Raw genomic sequence first — 11548 nt, forward strand, 5'->3', positions numbered from 1 at the left:
CCACACCAGCCACCGACCAACTGTTGCTCAGCCGTGTGGGTGAGAGAGAGACAGCCACCCAAGTGAGACTGTCAGTTCGCCCCGGCACCACCACCTCTTGCCCGGGCCCTCCACCACTGTTTATCGTCCAGTCTGTTGAGTTTCGTCCGGGTCATCGTCTCCAGGTTATAATGACGATAATAACGTTACCCCTTGATCTTCTTGACACCTTTTTTTACTTACAGTATATCGAGCTGTTATCATTGATGAGTTACAGTATTAGGTATCTTGGTGTGGTAGTATGGGCATGTTTCATCACCTGTCGGACTTAACGCCTCTGTAGCTTATCTTCCTCGCTCGGATTATGTTTCCTGTCACTGTATAAAAAAATATATACATCTAAGCCATAATTGGTCTGCACAAGGCAAGAATTTATACCGACATTGTAATTCGCATGTGTTGTGACCTCAATGTAAAAGATTAAAGTAACTGAGATAATTGTTGTGAACCTGCAAAACGTCTGGCAGCGCGGTGGTCTTGTTGTTAGCATACTGGTTCCATTTAAACTCTGTAAATTACAATCGGATGTGAAACCTGGCATTATTTTAATATACAGGATACAGAAACTTATTGTTTATTGAAGAAGATGCTTATATACCAAAGGCAATTAACCCTGTGGATTATTTGATAGAATATGAACGTAATTTCTCTCCCCTCACCGAGACCTTAATGCTGCCGGGGTAATGGTGAGTTCCTGACGTGGGCGAGATGGTCACACACGGCCTACATAACAATTACGGTCAGGGGGTAATGAGGAAGGACACTCTAGTAGTATTCTCATGGCGCACACAAACACGACGCCTCCAAAATACTAAACGACGCCTCCAACATACTACACGACGATTTCAACATACTACACGACGCCTGCAACATACTACACGACGCCTGCAACATACTACACGACGCCTGCAACATACTACACGACGCCTCCAACATACTACACGACGATTTCAACATACTACACGACGCCTGCAACATACTACACGACGCCTGCAACATACTACACGACGCCTCCAACATACTACACGACGCATTTTACATACTACACAACATCTAACATACAAACATACTAAACGATGCAACCAACATACTACACGACGTCCAAAATACTAAACGACACACATACTCAAAGGGTTAAGTCAGTACTCAAAGGGTTAAAGCAACAATATTGACCAGTAACCTGTATTCAGTAACTGTGGGTCTTTAAAACTCTTATGACAGAAAACAACAACAAAGTAAAGTCTCTGATTACATAGTATATCAATGTCAAATTCTGTTTATCTTCCACGAAATATAAAAACATTTAAATTCCTCGAAATATTCTGTTGCGATATTCTCGTTGTTTACGGTTCAAGACAGCTGATAATATTGATAGTAGGAAACTCTTGGTGTTGTGGTGAGTTAGAGAGACGTGAACTAACCAATTACTTATCTTAACCTAAATAAGATATATTACATCATCGTTAGGTTAGGTTAGGTTTATTGGGTACGCAAGTTCGGTTAGGTTAGGTTGGTTGGGTGAGTTAGGTTAGGTCGGTTCATAATTATAATGTCGTATGAATAATGTAATGCATCAGTATGGAAGGAGAACTGGAAGTATTTATATATCAACAACAGATCAATCTCAAGCATGTACAGTATATAGACAATACAGGAAATACAATACACAATATATATATAGACCGTACAAGTTTGCATGATGTATACCTAAACATAACCAGAATTTAACTCTTGCTGTAGGTGTTAACAGGTTGGAGGGAGTGACCTTTAAACCTCCCAGGGCTCCAATGTTTACATATCCCTCCAAGGTGTAGAAATATTATCTCAATTGGTATTATCTTCAAGTTTCAAAATCTAAATCTAGAACGCATACAGTAGATTGTGTCCATAGACCAAGAAAATTTGATGCTGTATTTAATTCATCTGTATCGAAAGGTTTATGTTTTATTTACCTTTTATAAAGTTGTTCGTGGCATTTAGTTAAATCGTAAATGGTTTACTTAGTGAACTCTGTCCTTTTCATCACGGTGACAGCTTAAATATACTCGTAATTTATAATACTTTAGTTACTCTACTTTATATCGTTTTCTCTATATTTATTTTGCCTTGACAGAAAATAAGAATATCTTTAATTTAACGACACACTACTGTATATGCTCTTACTAATCTATATTATTGTATATTATAAATTTCAAACTTCAGTAACTGTGATAGTAAGTGTTTTAATTTATCTATATAAACCACAGGAATGTCTAAAAGTAGAGGCGGGTTCTTTTTCCTTCGTTAAACTTAAAAACAAAATAAGGATAATTTCTACTTTAAGATACAAAAAGTGTATCACAGAGCGACTAGATTCCGAAACTATATCATCTCGATTATCCAAGTAGACTGACGGCTTTAGGACTAACAACCCTTCAGACAAGGCACTATAGATCTCACTGAAACATTAAAAATGCTGAAAGTGATGGAAAACGCGAACCCTGGACACCACCAATACGAGGGGACATAACTACAAGCTCGCCAAGTTATCATGCAGAATAAACATAAGGAAATATTTTTGTTCACACACACGCAGGCTGGTAGACCTATAGAATCAAGAATAGTATTGACAAAATTATCAAGACCAATGGAGGGATCCTACACAGGCCACTGACCTAATGCCCTCGCCATGGAAATTCTGAGTATTGTCTGTATACTTATTGAACTGTATAACTACCTTGTCTGTATACTTTCTGAACTATAGACCTGTTTCCTAAGACCAAATATTGTCCTCTAAAGCCACAAAGTTGTGCACCGAGCTTGCTGAGTCCCTGAAGATCCTGTTCTGTAAAGGCCTGGATGAGCAAAAGGCCACTAGTGATTGGAAAATAGCTTATGTAAATCCTGTATTCAGTAAGGACGATCGTCAGTCCACGAATAATTATAGATCAGTGAGCCTGACCAGCATAGTGTGTAAAGTACTAGAGAGCATTATAAGAGATACCATGATGGAACATCTACCACGAAACAACCTTGTAAATGACTGTCAACACGGCTTTATGCCGGGACGCTCCTGCTTAACACAATTACTCAAGGTACTGGTTGTTTGGACCTAAATACTGGAACAGGATGCTAATATCGACAAAATATATCGAGATTTTGCCATGGCGTTCGACGGGATTCGGGGAAGTGTCCTAGCGTGGATCGGAGACTTTCTCTATGACTGCAAGCAGTGTGTGGTGATTAATGGCAGGAAATCGTCATGTGTACCCGTGACAAGCGGGGTACCACAGGGCAGTGTATTGGGCCAGTCCTTGTTTTTTTGCTTCATAAATGGCATGCCTGACGCTGTACACTCCTCCATACAAATGTTTGCGGACGATGCCAAGTTATTCAGGAAAATTAAGAACCAAGCAGACTGTGAAAAGCTGCAAAAAGATCTCTGTGAGCTTCAAGAATGGTCGGAAGAAATGGCTGCTAAAATTCAATGGCACGAAGTTTAAGAGGATGCATCTGGGTCGTACCAATGGTAAGGAGGCGTATCATATGTCCCAACGGGAAGAAGAAACTGCATTAATAGACTGAATGTGAAAAGGACCTGGGTGTGTATGTTGACAAGGAACTGAAGTTTTCGGGCCATTGTGAGAAGAAGGTGAATCAAGCACCAAAACTAGTAGGTCTTATAAGAAGGTCGTCCAGATATCTCGACGGTCCATCCTTCGTTACGATCTTCAAGAGTGAAGTGCTTCTCCGCCTGGAGTATTGCCACCCCGTCTGGTCCCTGAATTATGCTAAAAACTGTCAATTGATCGAAAATGTCCAAAGGAGGGCCACCTGACTGGTGCCTGCACTTCGGCACCTCAATTACCCAGAGAGATTAGAGTGCCTGCAACTGCCTAGCTTATACTATACTGTAGATGGGCGAGGGGCGACCGAATTGAGGTGTATAAATATCTCAAAGGGCGCTACTGTCGAGTGTCCATACCTGGAGCTGGCAAACGCTCGCCTTACAAGGGGTCATAGCTGAAGGTTGAATAAGCCACAAGTCCAGAAAACTCTGAGGGCAAACTTTTTCTGAGTGAGAAGTGTGAACTTTGGAAACGACCTGCCAGAGAGTGTTGTGACGGCACCGAGTGTGAGCTCTTTCAAGACCAGACTTGACCAACGCTGGAGCAGGTTCAGATACATTAAGGAACCAGTACATGCCCAGTACTTGCCAACAGTGCGTAACAGAGACGTGACCAACCGCCTAAGCGGCTAACGAGCCGATCAGTGGTGAAGAGGTTAAAAGTAAAATATTGTGTCCTAAATTCACATATTGTTTCCTAAAACCACATAGATTTGTGAGTCCAGGACAAGACGAACGAACAATTAAACGAACAAAATTAGACAAAACTATCCCACAAAGACCTGCCTTAGTAACACCACATCAACATGAGAGACAGACAGATAAAATGAATACCTCTCTTGTTTATGTTCCTCAGCTCATCAACTCTCGCGGATATTTGCATTGTTGTGGAAACTTGGAACTCTCACCACGCACCGCCCCCTCACACGATCCACTGAGCTCGTCTACAAGTTCAAACTCCTCGCCCGTGGCAACACTTCTGTAATGGTAAATTGATATGTTAACTAATTATAGCGTAAATTATTGGAATACATTGTCATAGTTAAGATTGTTGAAATATATAGATTAAGATTGCTTTTATTTTTATGTGTTATTGTTATTTATTAGTTAAAGTTTGTTGTAGTGTTGATGTCTCTGTTATTCTTATTAAGGACGTGGGTAATGTTGTTTAGTTATCATCATTATCTGGCAGTATCATTTACCCAGGTAGTCCAAGGGGTAATTAGCTCTACCAGGTTGTTAAGTACCTGTTGAATCTCTCACTGCCAACCACTTGTCTTAACTAATCACCCATTCGCGCGCGCGCGCGCGCGCGTGTGTGTGTGTGTGTGTGTGTGTGTGTGTGTGTGTGTGTGTGTGTGTGTGAGTAATTCATATCTATAGTTTTAAAGATTATATCATTATATATTTGCCAACTATTGCTGCTCTGGTTTAACATGCTATTAGACATAAATTACTCAATGAACAAGTATGAGAGAGTGTTAACAAGCTCACATAAACACCTGCCAATAATTAAACCATATATCATGTCTATGACACGTGTCAGTACATTATATCATGAGGACGATGTGATGATGGTGATGGTCTTTCCAGGCTGTTCCTGCCGGAGATTTACTTAAAATGACCTCACGTCGCGTTCTGAAGCAGCAATCTCCCCACCACAAAGACGACCCTCACTCTATACCTTCCTAATATTCGACCTGATTGTCTGGACACAAAGTAAACCCATCAGAGACCAACGTGTGGGCGGCGACTATCCTGAAGGGAGGAGGAATATAGGCTGGTGTTTTGATCTCCAGATGATAATACGATGAGCTACTATAGTTTCCTGAGTGGTTTTTGGGTTAGTTCCTCACAAGATCGAGATGTCATGTTGCTTTAGTCAGTTTTTTGGTTTTATAATCGTCGTGAGTCGGATAATGAAGTAATATAGTAGCGGAATAGTTGAGGTAGCAAGGAGATTATACCATGTCAGGTTATAGTGTAGGAAAGATGACCTAATGCCCCTCATTGACCCCAACCAACAAACACCTGCCAACCTGCAATTGCCTTAAGAATGTATCCCCTTCCCTGTTCTTACACTGCCCATTGCTGCTTCGTACATTGCAAAATATTCAAGTTTCGCTCACAGTTAAAGGGGACTATCCATCCATCAGTCACTGGCGGGTGTTCCTCGTCAGGCAATACCTATCTGCTAACAATATCGGAAGCTTCCCTCAAAGAACCTGAGACCCAACATAGTCCCTGGAAACCGGAGCTTCACCTCGCCTATAGCTCAACTAACTTGATCCTCTCGCTGGACAAAAGCGTCGTCTGGAAAATATTCTATTCATCGGTGATTCTAGCCTGGGAGCTATTACCTCACGTACATGTTGTGAGGGAAGTCGAGAACGTAGGGGGTACTCTTGTATATCTCTTACAGCGGGGCCTTTCAGGGCATAGAAATCCAAAGAATAGGTGAACAATACACACAATGGGGGAATAAGTACAGATAAGACCCACACTATTGTACGATATCAGGACGCGTCGCTTAAAGATAGACTCAGTCGTACTCTCCTCCAGGATGACTGACAGACGGTGAGGGAAGAGGCTGGGAGCTGATATGATCGCTGGTCCTTCACACTAACCCAATAGTTTCATTATCGCTCCTCATATCATCCCGGTATGGTGGTGTTTCATCCTCGATATTACGACGGAGTTGACTGGTTGACCGTAACACCATAGCCGGCACAGGGGAGCATATAACTCGCTATATTCCTACCCTCTAGCACAGTAACCCACATCAAAACGTTAACTAACTTCTTTATCGTGTACAGAAACGTCTACTGCCTCGCCACCAAATTCACTTTCATTATACCGGTATAATATCAGCCATATAGTAACTCGTTTACCATCAGATAAACCCGGATATAGAGGCGTTACTGCAAGGCTCAGTCACGTTGGTCACAACAGAAAGGCCAACAGCAGTGTAGAGGAAGTTGTTGGTCCTAGTGGTGGAGGTGTTTCCCGGGGAGACTGATCCCCCGGTCATGGTACTCTGAACACCAGCGGTGGTCACAACACAAAATGGAGCACCTTTACGGGTATGTTACAGATCTCTATATTAGACACATTAACTGTAACATATATTATCATTGAGTTAAGATCATTATATCTAAAACTCGGAACCGTCAAGGACACACACACACACACACACACACCCCGTGACGACCATCCTCAGATTTCCTCGACATCTGCCTCACAATCTGATAGAACATCTCTGATGGATATCAAATTTGCATGCACAAAGGCCAAGCTTTTTCTTCCCCTCCTCTCGATAACAATATATACTGGATATATACCATTCAGTTACCTGTACAGTGTCTTTGTCATCATTAAAGGAGGTGAATAACTACTCAGGTGAGAATCTATACCAGGTGTTCTAATTGACAGTTGATTGTTTTTTTTCGTGTCTTAAGAGAGGAATCCTGAATTTGAGTGACAACCTCTCCTCCTCCTCCTCCTCCTCCTCCTCCTCCTCCTCCTCCTCCTCCTCCTCCTCCTCCTCCTCCTCCTTCTCCTCCTCCTTCTTCCCCTTCTTCTCCTTCTCCTCCTCCTCTCACTCAACACTGATCCCTGCTTCACGTCTCCCATCATTTGTGGGTCAGGATCTCACTTGTAAATAGACTGCATCAGGGTGGTGGAGACGTCAACCCTAGGAAGGTGAATTTCTTGTCTCACATCTACTCTAACAATCCATCTCAATGACTCCGGGTCGCGTTGGTTAGGTTAGGTTAGGCGAGGCTAGAATTAAGTTAGGTTAGGTTCGGTTAGGTTAGGTTAGGTTCGGTTGAATAGTAAGTGTAACCTGATTGAACAAGATAATGTTAACAGGAAGAGACTGAACATTATGAAAAAAGAATCAATTTCATAACAAGAACATTGTGCGAAGAGAAGAACAAGTAAAAGAACAATTCTCCGTCAGTAAATGAGTGAGTAAATAAATACGAAGTTGAACATAGAGATAAGAGTTATTGTTGGAACTAAGAGAGAAATAATATTTTATCTTCTCACACTGTTATCGTTGTCTCTATCAGTGAAGAATCATCATCATAGAAAAATTCCTCTTATATGACGTCCAATGTATATGAACCACTGCCTTGCATGGCAGTGAACAGTGACATCACCCACCTTCAGGATTTATTGAACAGTCTCCAAAACTGGGCCACCAACAACCACGTCACCATCAACCATACCAAGACCATGGTTATGCACATCAACCTCTCCTCCGACATTGTCCCACCTCCTTCCATTACTCTAGGTCCGAACACACTCCAGGTTGTAGATTCCACGAAGCTCCTCGGCGTCACCATAGACAACAAACTAAATTAGAAACCACACGTCAGTGAAGTTGTCAAATCCTCCAGTTTCCGTCTCCACCTCCTCCGCCGACTCAAGTCCCTCGGAGTTCCTGCACCCGAGCTCCTCAGTGTTTACACAACATTCATACTTCCCAAGCTCACCTATGCCTCCCCACCTGGTCTTCCTCCCTAAATGCCACACAACGTAAACACCTAGAAAAAGTGCAAAAGAGGGCATGCAAGATTATTCTCTCCTTCCTACTCCACATATCAAGAAGCGCTCAACACACTGACCCTTTCGACTCTCACTGACCATCACCACGACCTCATCTGCAAATTTGGTAAGAAGCTTCTACACCATCCTCGACACCGGCTCCTACTACCACCTGAGATCCCTAGCCCGAGAATTGCTGTTCGACACCACAACCGCATCCAGCCCATACGTGCACGAACTGATCGCTATAAGAACAGCCCAGCCCCAACCATTGTAAAAATTATCAATAACTTGTAACAAACCAGTGTATTCACTCCCAGTAAACACTACTCCTTGCACTGTCACTATGTTGAAATGAACTGTAGTTTGAGCTTTTCCCCATCTAGTTATTATATATCTTATTTGTATCACTTATGTTACTTGTATATTATTTGTAATTCGAAACCCATTCCCCAAATATGTAACTGTATATTTTCAGCCTTCTGGCTGCCAAGCTCTTTCAATAAACCGTTAATTATTATTATTTTTATTGTTTATTATTATGAATCTGACCTATATATACTGTTAATAATTATGATGTATTTCTTCTGTCCTGCGTGGCAGTGAACAGTGACATCACCCACATGAATCTAACCTACATAAGAACATAAGAATGGAGGAAACTGCAGCGGGCCTATTGGCCTATACTGGGCAGTCCCATTTACACCCAACTCCTATTGCTCATATAAGCATCCAAACTATGTTTGAAGCTATCCAGCGTATTCGAGTTAATGATGATATTTGGTAACTTGTTCCATTCATCCACTACTCTGTTTCCAAACCAGTGTTTACCTATTTCGCGCCTAAATATAAATTTGTCTAATTTAAAACCATTGTTACGAGTTCGCTCCTGGTTGGATAGTTTGAGTACCTTTGTAATGTCCCCTTTGTTTAGCCCTGACTTCCATTTATACACCTCTATCATGTCGCTCCTCGCTCTACGTCTCTCGAGGGAGTGCAAATTAAGATGCTTTAACCTGTCTCTGTACTCAATGTTCCTAATGCCCTGGATTAGTCTTGTCATTCTCCTCTGGGTTCTTTCCAAGGATTCTATATCTATTCTGTAATACGGTGACCAGAACTGAACTGCGTAATCCAGGTGAGGTCTCACAAGCCCAAGATATAATCTTAAGATGACCTCTCTAGTCTTGTAACTAACACTCCTTTGTGTGAACCCAAGTACTTTATTAGCCTTGTTACGAGCAAAAACACATTGTTTACTTGGCTTAAGATTCCTACATATCATTACTCCTTAATCTCTCTCTCAGTCGGATTTCTCAATGGCATCGTTGTTCATCTGGTAACTGGTTTCCCTGTTTACATCTCCTATACCGAGTACTTTACATTTGTCCACATTGAATTTCATCTGCCATTTTTCAGACCATTCGAAAATTTTTTTTAGCTCTTCCTGTAGTTTTGCGGAGTCCTCGTCAGATTTAATTACACGTCCTATTTTAGTGTCATCAGCAAATTTATTTATGTTGCTGTCGATGCCGATATCTATGTCGTTTTTGTATATAATAAATAATAATGGTCCCAGTACTGAGTCTTGGGGAACTCCACTAGTGACGTTGCTCCAATGGGATTTAGTGCCGTTAATGCTCACTCGCTGTTTCCTGTCCTGTAACCACGCCCTAATCCATTTTAGAATATTACCTTTAATGCCATGTGCTTCTACCTTTCTTATTAGTCTTTCGTGGGGGACTCTGTCGAAGGCTTTGCTAAAGTCGAGATATACCACATCATAATTGTGCCCCTCGTCCACCTATTCGAAAACTGATGAAACGAATGTTAATAGATTAGTTAGACATGAACGCCCGCTTGTGAAGCCATGCTGGGAATCATTGATCAATTTGTGCTTCTCCAGGTGGTTTCCAATAGAGTTTGAAATGATTGCTTCCAGTAATTTGCCTACAGTTGATGTTAGACTGATTGGACGGTAGTTAGAGGATAGTGATCTATCCCCCTTCTTGAAAATCGGTATTACATTTGCAATCCTCCAGGATTCTGGTACTACACCTGTTTTTAAGGACATGTTAAACAACTTTGCTAAGGGCATACTAAGCTCTTCCTTACATTCCTTTAACACTCTGGCAAATATCTCATCGGGACCAGGTGACTTATTAGGCTTTAGTTTGTCTATTTGCTTACTAACATCGTTACTAGTCACTACTATCTCGCTTAATTTGTTTTCTTCACTATCTCTGTATAGAGTCGGTGCCTCGGGTATCATGTTTAAATTTTCGGTGGTGAAAACTGTTGAAAAATATTTATTCATATTATTGCTCATTTCTCCATTGTTATCACTTAGCTCGCCGGTATCTGACTGTATTGGTCCAATCTTTTCTCGTGTTTTAGTTTGATACATTTGATAGAATCCCTTGGGGTTTGTCTTCGCCTCCCTTGCTTTACTCAGCTCATTATTCCTCTTTGCTTTCCTTATCTCGGTCTTAACCCTACCGGCCAATACCTTATAATAATCCCGGAGGTAAATTTCGCCACGATTTATCCTACCTATAGCCTTCCTTTGACCAATAATGTTCTTTAAATAATTATTTATCCATTTAGTGTCATTGTTGTTTGATCTGAGTTTTCTGTATGGTATGTTCTGCCTTCGTGCATGAAGTAACTCATTATTTAAATTGTCGTGGAACTCGGCAACCTCAGATCTCGTTATCAGGTCAGTTTCAACCGTCAGGTCAAAGTAGTTCACCCCCAAGCGTGTTACCCCTTCTCTCAACTGCCTCTTCAAACTATCAAAGTTTGCCCTTCTGAAATCTGGGACTTTTGTGGAATTTTCCTTACGGCTGCCCTGAAAAACTAACTGAAATCTAATTTCTTTGTGATTGCTGTTTGCAAGTTCGTTCTCTACTTCGACATGACTAATGAGGTTTTCTCTGTTCGACAGAACTAAATCGAGTATATTATTACCCCGGGTGGGTTCGGTTATATGTTGACTTAGGAAACAGTCCTGGATTGTTTCAAGAAAATCCTCTGATTCTGAGTTACCCGTAAGGTCAACCCAATCTATTTGGCCAAAGTTAAAGTCGCCTACTATACAGACTTTGTTGTGTATGGAAGCCCTGCGCACTTCATCCCAGATATGTCGCTCATAAACTCTATCAAGATTGGGAGGTCTATATATTACTCCTGTGATTAATTTTTCCCAACCGTCGATTAATTCTATCCAAATTGTTTCTGTATTCCGCTCAGTTTTTATTTCCTTATTTATTTCACACTTCAGACCCATATATACTGTCAATGAATATGATATTTTTCTTTGTGTATGAACCTCTGTCCTGCGTGGCA

The sequence above is a fragment of the Homarus americanus genome, unplaced genomic scaffold (genome assembly GCF_018991925.1).
Source record: "Homarus americanus isolate GMGI-L3 unplaced genomic scaffold, GMGI_Hamer_2.0 scaffold32871, whole genome shotgun sequence".
Taxonomy (NCBI): domain Eukaryota; kingdom Metazoa; phylum Arthropoda; class Malacostraca; order Decapoda; family Nephropidae; genus Homarus; species Homarus americanus.